Here is a 13049-nt window from a genome sequence, read left to right as displayed (position 1 = left end):
GGGGAGCACTATACACGGGGGTCTGTTGTGGGGGAGGGGGGACAGCGGGGGGGTGGGGAGTTGGGGAGGGATAGCATGGGGAGAAATGCCAGATATGGGTGAGGGGGAGGGAGGCAGCAAATCACACTGCCATGAATGCACCTATGCAACAGCTTTGCATGTTTTACACATGTACCCCAAAACCTAAAATGCAATAACAAAAAAAAAAAAAAGAAAAAAGTTTTACCTTCATTCTTTCCTTGTCCAAAGTTCTTTCTTTCTTTATGTAAATACAAGTTTCTGACCTATATCATTTTTCTTCTCTCTGAAGAACTTTGAATATTTCTTGTAAAGCATTTCTACTAGTGGTACATTTCCTCAATTTTTGTTTTTCTGAGAAAGTATTTCTCTTTGACTTTTAAAGGATAATTTCATGGGGTAAAGAATTCTAAATTTTTTTTCAAAATTTTATGTCACTCTTCTTTTTTCTTTGCATAGCTTCTTAAAATTTTTTTTTATTTCCATAAGTTATTGGGGAACAGGTGGTGTTTGATTACATAAGCAGGTTCTTTAGTAGTGATTTGTGAGATTTTGGTGTACCCATCACCAAAGCAGTGTACACTCTACCCTATTTGTAGTCTTTTATTCCTCACTTTCTTCCAACCTTTTCCCCCTGAGTTCCCAAAGTTCATTGTGTCATTCTTATGCCTTTGCATGCTCATAGTTTAGCTCCCACTTATGAGTGAGAACATACGATGTTTAGTTTTGCATTTCTGAGTTAGTTCACTTAGAATAATAGTCTCCAATCTCATCCAGGTCACTGTGAATGCCATTAATTCATTCATTTTTATGGCTAACTAGTATTCCATCATATATATATACCATATATATACTACAGTTTATCCACTTATTGATTGGTGGGCATTTATGTTGGTTTAACATTTTTGAAATTGCAAATTTCAAAAACTGCTATAAACATGCTTGTGCAAGTATCTTTTTCATGTAATGACTACTTTTTCTCTAGGTAGATATCCAGTAGTGGGATTGCTGGATCAAATGGCAGTTCTACTTTTAGTTCTTTAAGGAATCTCTACACTATTTTCCATAGTGGTTGTACTAGTTTACATTCCCACCAGCCATGTAGAAGTGTTCCCTGTTCACCACCTCCACACAAACATGTACTATTTTTTGATTTTCTTTGATTATGGCCATTCTTGCATGAGTAAAGTAGTATTGTATCATGGTTGTGATTTGCATTTCCCTGACCATTAGTGATGTTAAGCATTTTTTCATGTGTTTCTTGGTCATTTGTATATCTTCTTTTGAGAACTGTCAATTCATGTCCTTAGCCCACTTTTCATGAGATTGTTTTTTTCTTGCTAATTTGTTTCAGTTTGTTGCAGATTCTGATTATTAGTCCTTTGTCAGATGTATAGATTGTGAAGATATTCTCTGACTCTGTGGGTGGTCTGTTTACACTGATGACTGTTTCTTTGCCATGCAAAAGCTCTCTAGTTTAAGTCCCAACTATTTATCTTTGTTTTTATTGCATTTGCTTTGGGGTTCCTGGACATGAAATCCATGCCTAAGCCAACGTCTAGAAAGTTTTTCCAATGTTATCTTCTAGAATTTTTGTATTTTCAGATCTTAGATTTAAGTCCTTCATTCCTCTTGAGTTGATTTTTGTATAAGGTGAGAGATAAGAATCCAGTTTCATTCTCCTACATATGGCTAGCCAATTATTCCAGCACCATTTGTTGAAATGGTGTTCCCCCTTTATGTTTCTGTTTGCTTTGTCAAAGATCAGTTGGCTACAAGTATTTGGGTTTATTTCTGGGTTCTCTATTCTGTTCCATTTGTCTATGTGCCTATTTACATAACAGTATCGTGCTGTTTTGATGACTATGGCCTTATAATATAGTTTGACATCAGGTAATGTGATGCCTTCAGGAAAAATTGAAATTATATCAAGCACTCTCTGAGACCACAGTGGAATAAAACTGGAAATCCACTCCAAAAGGAATCTTCAAAACCATGCAAACACATAGAAATTAAATAACCTGCTCTTGAAGGATCATTGGGTCAAAAATGAAATTGAGATGGAAATTTAAGAATTATTCAAACTGAAAGACAATAATGACACAAGTATCAAAACTTCTGAGATACAGCAAAGGTAGTGCTAAGAGGAAAGTTCATAGTCCTAAATACCTACATCAAAAAGTCTGAAAGAGCGCAAACAGATAATCTAAGGTGACACCTCAAGGAACCAAAGAAACAAGAACAAACCAAATCCAAACCCAGCATAAGAAACAAAATAACCAAGATTAGAGCAGAGCTGAATGAAATTGAAATGAAAAATACAAAAGATAAATGAAACAAAAAGCTGGTTCTTTGAAAAGATAAATAAAACTGATAGACCATTGGCAAGATTAACCAAGAAAAGAAGAGAGAAAATTTGAATAAGCTCAATAAGAGATGAAACAGAAGATATTATGACTGACACCTCAGAAATACAAAAGATTATTCAGGACTACTATGAACACCTTTACACATGTAAATTGGAAAACCTAGAAGAGATGAATAAATTCCTGGAAAGATACAACCCTCCTAGCTTAAATCAGGAAGACTTAGATACCCTGAGCAGACCAATAACAAGCAGCAAGATTGAAATCATAATTAAAAATTACCAACAAAAAAATGTACAGGACAGGACAACCTTTGAATGTCTTGTAGAATGTCTGAATTCTACAAGACATTCAAAGATTAATTGGTACCAATCCTATTGACACTATTTACAAGATAAAGAGGAAATGCTCCCTAAATATGTGAAGCCAGTATGACCTTATGTGAAGCCAGTATGACCCTAATACCAAAATCAGGAAAGAACATAAGCAAAAGAGAAAACTACAGACCAATATCCCTGATGAACATAGACGCTGAATTCCTTAACAAAATGCTAGTTAACTGAATCCAACAACATATCAAAAAGATAATCCACACGATCCAGTGGGTTTCATATCAGGGATGCAGTGAAGGTTTAACATATGCAAGTCAGTAAATGTGATACACCACATAAACAGAATTAAAAACAAAAATCACATAATCATCTCAATAGATGCAGAAAAAGCATTTGGCAAAATCCAGCATCACTTTATGATTAAAACTCTCAGCAAAATCAGCATACAAGGGACAGACCTCCATGTAATAAAAACCACCTATGACAAACCTACAGCCAACATAATACTGAATGGGAAAAGTTGAAAGCATCCTCTCTGAGAACTGGAACAAGACAAGGACACCCACTATCACCAGCCTTCAATATAATATTGGAAGTCCTAACCAGAGCAATCAGATAAGAGAAAGAAATAAAGGGCATCCAAATCAGTAAAGAGGAAGTCAAACTGTTGCTGTTTGCTGATGATATGATGTTTTTACCTAGAAACCCTAAAAACTCCTCCAGAAAGCTCCTAGAACTGATACAATAATTCAGCAAAGTTTCCAGATACAAAATTAATGTACACAAATCAGTAGCTCTTCTATATACCAACAGCGACCAAGCTGAGAATCAAATCAAGAACTCAACTCCTTTTACAATAGCTGCAAATAAATAAATAAATAAATAAATAAATAAATAAATAAATAAATAAATAAATAAATAAAATAAAATACTTAGGAATATACCTAACCAAGGAGGTGAAAGACCTGTACAAGGAAAACCACAAAACAGTGCTGAAAGAAATCATAGATGACACAAACAAATGGAAACACATCACATGCTCATGAATGGGTAGAATCAATATTGTAAAAATGACCATACTGCCAAAAGCAATCTTTAAATTCAATACAATTATCATCAAAATACCACCATCATTCTTTACAGAATTAGAAAAAACAATTTTAAAATTTATAGGGAACCAAAAAAGAGCCTGCATATTCAAAGCAAGTCTCTGCATAGTTTCTGTATACAAGTCTGATAGAAATCTAATCTTCATTTATGTTTAGGTAAATTGTTTTCCCCCGCTCATGCTTCTTTTAAGATTTTTTTTTTGTCTTTGATTTTCTGAAGTTTGAATATGATACATCTCTATGCAGTTGTAGATTTTTTAGTATTTATCCTTCTTGGTGTTGTTCTGAGTTTCTAGGATCTGTAGTTTGGTATATGTTGTTAATTTTGGAAAATTCTTAGCCGTTATTACTTTAAATATTTTTCTCTTCCTTTCCCTCTCTCTTCTCCTTTTATTAATCCTATCACATGTAATGGAATGTAGATGTTTTGTAATTGCTTCACAGTTTTTGAATATTCTTTTTTTTCATTCTTCTCTTTTCAGTCTGAAAAGTTTCTATTAGCATATCTTCAAGCTTACTGATTCTTTCTTTGGCCACGTCCAGTCCTCTGATAATGAGCTCATCAAAAACATTCTTCATTTTTGTTGCAGTGTTTTTGATTTCTAGCATTTCGTCTTGATTCTTTCTTAGAGTTTCTCTCTCTTGGTTTACATTACCCATGCATTCTTGATTGCTGTCCACTGTTTCCATTACAGCTCTTGGCGTATTAGTCATAGTTATTTTAAATGCCTGATCTGATCACCTAAAATTCCTGTCATATTTGAGTCTGCATCTTATTCTTGCTTTGATTCTCTACAGTGTGTTTTTGGTTTTTGGTATTCCCTGTATACTTTTTTGAAATCCAAACATCATATATTGAGTAAAATGAAGTGAGGTAAATGGGCTTTTATTATGAGGTTTTGTTTATCTGGCTAGGGGTTTGGCTGTGTTTGTTTGCTGTAGCTATGGTTTAAGAAGCTAAAATTTCCTTTTATGTTCTTGTTTTTGTCTTCTTTCTCTCATTTTCTAATTCACAAAGGGAGACTTGCCTTTTCATTTGAATTTGAATTTCTCTATAAAAACTGTGTCTTTTGAAAATTTCCATATCATATTGCATCTACATTAAAGGTCCTGCCTTCTACTAAATGCTCTTCTACCCTTTTACTTTCTCTCTTATTTTCTCAAGCAGAAGGAGTCTATCACTGTAGCCACCAAAGCTGAGAATGTGCTGAGTCTTGCCTGAAGTCAGCACATCTCAGAGTCTCACCCAAGGCCCGCAGGTACTATGTGGGTATCACTGATGGTTATTCAGGGCCCAAGGGCTATTTAGTGAACAGATGATGGGTCCCACCATGACTGGGTCCTGCCTTTCAAGGCAGTGGGTTCTCTTCTGGCCCAGGGTGTATCTAGAAATGTTGTCCAGGAGCTAGGGCCTGGAATGGTGGCCTCATGACTCTACCTGATGCCCTATCTTACTGTGGTTGACCCGGCATTCAAGATGCACAACGAAGCCCTCTTTGCTCTTGCCTCTTCTCTCTTCAAATGCAAGGAGTCTGTTTTGAAGCCATGAGCTCTGCAGCCTGTGGCTGGGGGAGGGGTCATACAAGCACTCCCGTAACTGCTTTGGCTGGTGTCCCAGTAGGTCATGTGCCCCCCAGTCTACTGGCTCTGAGTCCTGCTCAGCAGTAGGATTCACCTAGGAGTTGTAATCCTTGTGCCCTAGTCTGAATTTCAAGTTGATTTAGGAACCCCGAATACTTTAGCCTGGTGGTGAGTGAGGCTTGTTGGAACTTGAGTTCTGACTGATTGGATGTGCAATTCCCCTCTGGCTAGAGCTGGTCTATATGCTCCCTCTGTGGGTGGGCATCAGCTGAGTTAAGCTGGTTTTGCTTTCCACTGTTACAGAGCAGTACTGAGTTTAATGCAAAATCTAATAATTGCTATGTGTTTCAGCCCCAAACACACAGTCTTTCTCTGTGCTATGCTGCCACTGTGGAGGATGGCAGAGAGGAGGCATCAGCAATTCAAGACTGTCTTTCCTACCCTCTTTAGGCCTCTTTCAGTAATATGAAGTTAAAATCAGGTACCCTGAGTGCTCACCTGATTTTTAGTTGTTATGAAGGTTCTTTTTTTGTGTGTAAATTTGGTGTTCCAGTGGAGCCTTCTATTTGCCATCTTGCTCCCCACCCTTCTGTGGGACAACTTTTTACCCGCTTAATAGTGTCCTTTGATGCACAAAAGTTTTTAATCTTGATGAAGACCAATTTACCTATTTTTTCTTTTGTTGCTTGTGCTTTTTGTGTTATATCTAAGAAATCATTGTGAAATCCAAGGTAATAAAGATTTAGCCCGATGTTTTCTATTAAGAGTGTTATAGTTTACTTCTTACATTTGCGTCTTTGATTCATTTTGAACTTATACTTACATATGAGGTGATGTAGGGGTCTAACTTTATTCTTTTCATGTGGTTATCATGTTGTCCCAGCATAATTTGTTGGAGAAACTATTCTCTCCCTAGTGAATGGTCTTGCTACCAATGTTAAAAATCAATTGATTATGCATGTATAGGTTTATTTCTGATTTACTTATATTCTGATTTATTTCTCAATTCTATTCCATTTTGTGTGACTTATCTTTATGAGAGTTCCACACTGTTTTGTTTCCTGTCACTTTAGTACATTTTAAAAATAGGAATGCGTAAGTCCTCTAACTCTATTCTTTTTCAAGATTGTTTTGGCTATTCGGGTCTTTTGCAGTTTTGTATAAATTTTAGAATCATGTTTTCATTGGTATTCAATACAATAGGAATTGTATTGAAGCTGTAGATCACTTTGGGTAGTGATGTGGACTGAATATATCCCCCTGCCAAAATTCATGTTTTGAAATACTAACTCTCAATGTGATGGTATTAGGAAGTGGGGCCTTTCAAAGGTAATTAGTTAATGAGGGCTCTACCTTCATGAAAGGAGTTAGTGCCCTTATTAAATAAAAGAAGTGACACAAGCTTGTTCTCTGTCACTGCTCTTCACCAGATACAAGAAGATTGCCATCTGCAGACCAGAAAGTGACCCCTCGGCAAGTACTGGATCTGCTGGCACCTTCATCCTGAACTGTCTAGCATTTAGAACTGTGAGAAGAAATGTTAGTTCTTTAGCTACCTAGTCTACAGTGATTTGCTATAGCAACCCAAACTGACTAAGACAGAAAGTATTGCCATCTTAACAACATTAAGTCTTTCAGTCTATGTACATGAGATACCGTTCCATTTATTTAGGTCTTTAACTTCTTTCAACAATACTTGGTAGTTCTCAGTGTGTAAAAGTTTCACTTCCTTCGTTAAATTTATTCCTAAGAGTTAGTTCTTTCTGGTGCTAAGTTATTTTCTTAATTTCATCTTCCAATTGTTCATTGCTAGTGTATAAAAATACTACTGATTTTTATATGTTGATTTTATATATTGCAACTATTGAAATCATTTACTAGCTCTAATAGTTTATTGAAGAATTCTTTAGTATTTTGTATGTGAAAGATGATGTCATCTGTGAATATAGATATTTTTACCTCTTTTTTGATTTGGATGTCTTTTGTTTCTTTTTCTTGTCTAATTGACCTGGCGATCAATTTCAGTACAATGTTGAATGTAAGTGTCAAGGTCAGACATCCTTTTCGTGTTCCTGGTATTAGGGGAAATGCTTTCAGTCTTTCACCAGTAAGTATGATGATGGTGGTGAGTTCTGCATTAATGCCCTTTAGTTTAGAAGTTCTCTTCTATTTCTAGTTTGTTGATTTAAAAATCATTAACAGATACTGAATTTTTTCAAATGTTTTTTCTGCATCAACTGAGATAATCATGTCAGGGGTTTCCCACTCTTTGTTCTATTACTATGGTGTGTGTAGTGGTTCAAATAGTATCCCCCCAAAATTTATCCACTCAGAACCTCAGAATGTGACCTTATTTTGAGTAGGGTCTTTGCAGATATAATTACTTAAGGATCAAGATGAGATCATACTTGGTTAAAGTGTCATTATAAGAAGAAGGGAGAACACACAGAGATGGAGATGTGGGCTATGTGAAGACAGAGCCAGACAATGGAGTGATGGCTAAGAATGCCAAAGATTGCTGGGAGCCTCCAAAAGCCAGAAAGATTTCTTCCTCAGAGTCTTCAGAGGGAGCAAGACCCTGCCAACAACTTGATTTCAGATTTCCAGCCTCCAGAACTGTAAAATAGTACATTTCTATTGTTTTAAACCACTCAATGTGTGGGTAATTCATTTCACCGGAAACTAATAGAGTATATCACATTGGTTTTCCTATTTTAATTCACCCTTGCATTCCAAGGACAAATCCCACTTGGTCATGGTGTATAATTTAGTATGCTGCTGGATTGAATTTGCTAGTATTTTGTTATGGATTTTTGCATTTGTGTCCATAAGGGATATTGGTTTATAGTTTTCTTCTGATGTCTTTGTCTGGCTTTGGCATCAGGGCAATACTTTCCTTATAGAATTAAGAAATAATCTCTCTTCAAGTTTTTGGAAGAGATTGAGACATACTAGTTTTAGAAAGATCAGCTCTTTTTTAAAGTATTTGGTAGAGTTCACTAGTGCAACCATCTGGTCCTGAGCTTTTCCTTTTGAAAGTTTTTTTGATTACTGATTTGATTCCCTTTTCAAAAGCGTATTCAGATGTTTTGAATTTCTTCTTAAGTTTTGATAGCTTGATTCTAGGAACTTGACCATGCCATCTAGTATACATAATTTGTAATCATTTATAGCATTCATAATCCCTTTTACTTCTATAAGATTGACAGTATTGTCCCCACTTTCATTCCTTATTTTAGTAATTTGAGTCTTTTCTCCTTTTTCTTTGATCAGTCTAGCTAAAAGTTTATTAATTTTGTTGATCTTTTCAAATAATAAACTTTTGGTTCTGTAGATTCTATTGTTTTCATGTCCTCAATTTCATTTCTTTTTGTTTTCATCTCTTATTTTCTTCCTTCTGCTGGCTGTGGATTTAGCTTTCTAGTTTTCTCTTCTTTTTTTAGTTCCTCAAAGTATAAAGTTAAGTTATTAGTTTGAGAGCTTTGCTTTTCTGAATATAAATTCCCCACTGAGGGCTTTTGCTTTTACTACACTTTGTAAGTTTTGTTATTGTTGTGTTTTAATTTTTATTCATTTTAAAATATTTTAAAATTCATCTTCAAAATATTTCCCTAGTGATTTCTTCTTTGATTCATTGGTTGTTTAAAGAGTTTGTTGTTTTATTTCTACATAGTATTTGTGAATTCTCCAGATTTTCTTGTTGTTGATTTCTAATCTCATTCCATCGTTGTCAGAGAAGATACTTTTTTAACTTTTAAAATTTATTGAGACTAAATTTGTGGCATAACATTGGTCTGCCTTGCACAATGTTATATGTACACTTAAGAAGAAGGTGTATTTTCCTCTTGGGTAGAGTATGCTACATATTTCTATTAGGTTTAGTTGCTTTGTAGTATTATTCAAATCTTCTATTTCTTTGTTTATATTTAGTTTATATTTATTTTATAATATATCTATTATTGAAGAAAGTCTAACTTTTCTGTTGACTGCTGGTCTCTAGTAAACTATTATTAAACTATTTCTCCCTCCCATTCTTGCAGGTTTTGCTAAAGATATTTGGGGCTCTTGTTAGGCACATATGTTTATAATTGTTCCTTCTTGATGGATTGACACTTTACTATTCCATGTCCTTGTGAGATGTGTAGGCTCATGTTTGCAGAGAGTTCCAGGATTTGAGGTTTGATCAAGGACAAAGACATGACCATAAAATGCAGTTACTATGTAACATTAAGAGGCATAACAGGTAAAGCACCTAGGAAATCAAGAAACATTAGCTCCCTTCCACCAATGCCTTACTTGGGGAGACAAAACATATTAATAATTGCTTTGCCATCTTCCTTCTAGGCCCATACTAAGGGTTCACTGTTTAATAGTGAAAACTGAAAAAATCAAGGCTGTGACTCTAAAATTTCGACCAACAAAATCACTTTTTGAGTAATAATGGGGGAAAATGTGCCTATTGAAATAGGGTTATAAGTTAGTCTTATATTTTTCTTACAAAAACAAAGGTTTGATAAACAGACTTATTTTTGTATACCCATTGGGTACTTGAATAAAAGTGCTCATCAAAATGGAAATACCTGGACTTCTTCTGTTTTCTGTTCACATCACCATGTATCCATTAACATCGGAGTCCCACATCTTATTTGTTAACAACTCCTGACCACTTTGCTTTTCCTAAACAGTTCTTGAATCTGCCATTCTATATTCCCACTACCACTGCTTCAGTTTGTGCTTACATTTCATACTTGGATTATCAAATAGCCAAACTAGTCTTTTTTTTGCCTCTTTTTTGATCTTTTTCTATATTTACTTTCTATCATGCCTTTAGACTTTTACTAACAATGAATTGAGTGATGGCATTATTCTGCTACTATCAATTCACAGGTGCTTCCCATCACTTAATAGGGGTGATTTTTCAAGATACATTCCTAGAAGACTCAAGACTCAATAGAATACCCGTCTCTAAGAGAGGGAAGACAGAAGCTAGATGGGTAAGGTTCCCTTGTCATCACTGTTCAACCTTCAATCACAGTTGCTTAATTTGTTTATATGTCTGTGTTTTTGTTTGTAAAAAGAATTTCCAAATTCAAGCTCTTTACAATGTTGTTCATAAACTATTCAGATTTAATTTACTATTGATTGCTATTCACAAGTCCTAAACTACTAGCCATTTCTAAGTCTTCAGTTTGCTGAATTAGAAATGTCATTTCATGCCTTCATGTTTTGAACAGCCATTTCTTCTACTTGTAGTGCTACTCTCTACATGGCTTGGGAAACTTCTTAAACAACCTTTGCTTAGAGATGACGAACATCTGTCAGGTCCCTAGGCAGTTTCATTTCCCTCTCTCTGTTCCTATAGCACATTGTACACAATGTCATTATAACCTCTACCACTCTTTCATTTTTTTCATCATTTACGAACACCTGTGACTTTAGATGAGTAACTTAACCTCTTTGGTTTCATCATCTTTAAAATAGCGGTAAGTGTAATATCTAGCTTAGAGATGTTGGGAGGGTTTAACGTGGTAATTCATGAGAGGGCTTGGAAGACTGCCTAGCACATTAGATTGATTCAAATGTCAGATAAAACAATTACTAGTAACACCACCACTACCACTTCTCATCTACATGGGTATTTTAAACTGTGAGCTCTAAGGGCTTATTTTTGTACCCCTAGCGCACAGCTCATGTTGGAAGAAATTGATCTACATTATCTAATATGCAGTATAAATATGGTCACTCATTTAATATCCTCAGGTTGAAATTATTTGTTCCAGATATGGTTTGGATATGTGCCCCCACCCAAATCTCATATCAAATTGTAATCTTCAGTGTTGGAGGATGGGCCTGGTGGGAGGTGATTGAATCATGGGGGTCAGATTTCCCCCTTTCCTTTCTGATAGTGAGTTCTCCCAAAGTCTGGTTTTAAACGTGTGTAGCACCAGACCCTTCTCCATTCCAGCCATGTGAATATGTGTCTGCATCCCCTTTGCCTTCTACCTGATTGAAAGGTTCCTGAGGCCTCCCCAGCCATGCTACCAGCCTGCAGAAACATGTGCCAATTAGCCCTCTTTTCTTTATAAACTACCCAGTCTCAGGTATTTCGTTATAGCAGTACAAGAATGGACTAATGCAGCTCCCTAATGGCTTCAGCTTCTTTTTGCAAGACATATTAATATGAATAGTCTACTTAAGAGTATGCTTTTTGCAGAAAATTGAAAAAAGGTTATTAACTTATGTAGATGTTAAAGATAATTTATTTTTACCTAGTGTTTCAACAGACTCATCTTTTTTTTTTTTTTTTTTTTTGAGACAGAGCCTCACTCTGTCGCCCAGGCTGGAGTGCAGTAGCCCCATCTCGGCTCACTGCAACCTCTGCCTCCTGGGTTCAAGTGATTCTCCTACTTCAGCTTGCCGAGTAACTGGGGTTACAAATGCACACCACCACACCCAGCTAATCTTAGTATTTTTAGTAGAGATGGGATTTCACCATGTTGGCCAAGGCTGGTCTTGAACTCCTGACCTCAGGTGATCTGCCCCCCTTGGCCTCCCAAAGTGCTGGGACTACAGGTGTGAGCCACCACGCCCAGCTTCAATAGACTAATCTAATTGGAACAGATACCCATTGTGAATGTCAACTTAATTGGCCCATGATGCTCAGACATGTGGTTGAACATTATTCTGAATGTTTCTGTGAGGGTGTTTTTGGATGAGATCAGTATTTAAATCAGTGGATTTAAAGATTGCCTTTTCTAATGTGAATGGGTTTCATCCAGTGAATTGAAGTCCTAGATGGAAAGACTCACCTCCCCCAGCAAAGGGAAACTCTGATGCAGGTAGCCTTTGAACTTGAACTGCAGTACAGTTAACCCCTGGATCTCTAACATGATGGCTTTCGGACTTGAACTCAACATCAGGTCTTCCCTTCCCTGGTCTCCAATCTGCTGTCCCACCCTACAAGTTTGGACTTGCCCCCACAACCACGTGAACCAATTCTTGAAAATAAATCTTTTTCTGTACACATACCCACATCCTATTGATTTTATTTCTCTGGAGAACCCTAATATGTGCAGGTGCTCCTTGACCTATAATGGGGTTATAATTCAATATACTCACTGTAATGCATTTAGACATCTAACCTAATGAATATCATAGCTTAGCCTAGCCTGCCTTAAATGTGCTCAGAACACTTACACTGGCTTACTACTGGGCAAAATTCATCTAACACAAAGTCTATTTTATCATAAAGTGTTGAATATCTTATGTAATTTATTGAGTACTGTATTGAAAGTGAGAAACAGAATGGTTATATGGGTACTTGAAGTACAGTTTCTACTGAATGCATACTGTTTTTCTAACATTGAAAAGTCAAAAAATCATTAAGTGAAACCATTGTTGTCAGGGACCATCTGTGTGTATGTGTGTGCGTGTATATATATATATATATATATATATATATATATATATATATAATTAACCATAAAATTATATATACAATTATATGTAAGGGAATTAAGAACTCCTGAAGTTTCTTTTTTCTCCTTATTTATTCCCCCCACTTTTCTTTTTTTTTTTTTTTCTGGAGACAGGGTCTTGCTGTGTTGCCCAGGCTGGAGTGCAGTAGTGTGATCACAAATCAA

This window comes from Aotus nancymaae, unplaced genomic scaffold (genome assembly GCF_030222135.1).
Source record: "Aotus nancymaae isolate 86718 unplaced genomic scaffold, 86718_ANA_hifiasm-v0.15.2.pri h1tg000015l_1, whole genome shotgun sequence".
NCBI lineage: Eukaryota > Metazoa > Chordata > Mammalia > Primates > Aotidae > Aotus > Aotus nancymaae.
The sequence above is the reverse complement of the archived record's forward strand: the minus strand, read 5'-3'. Positions refer to the sequence as shown.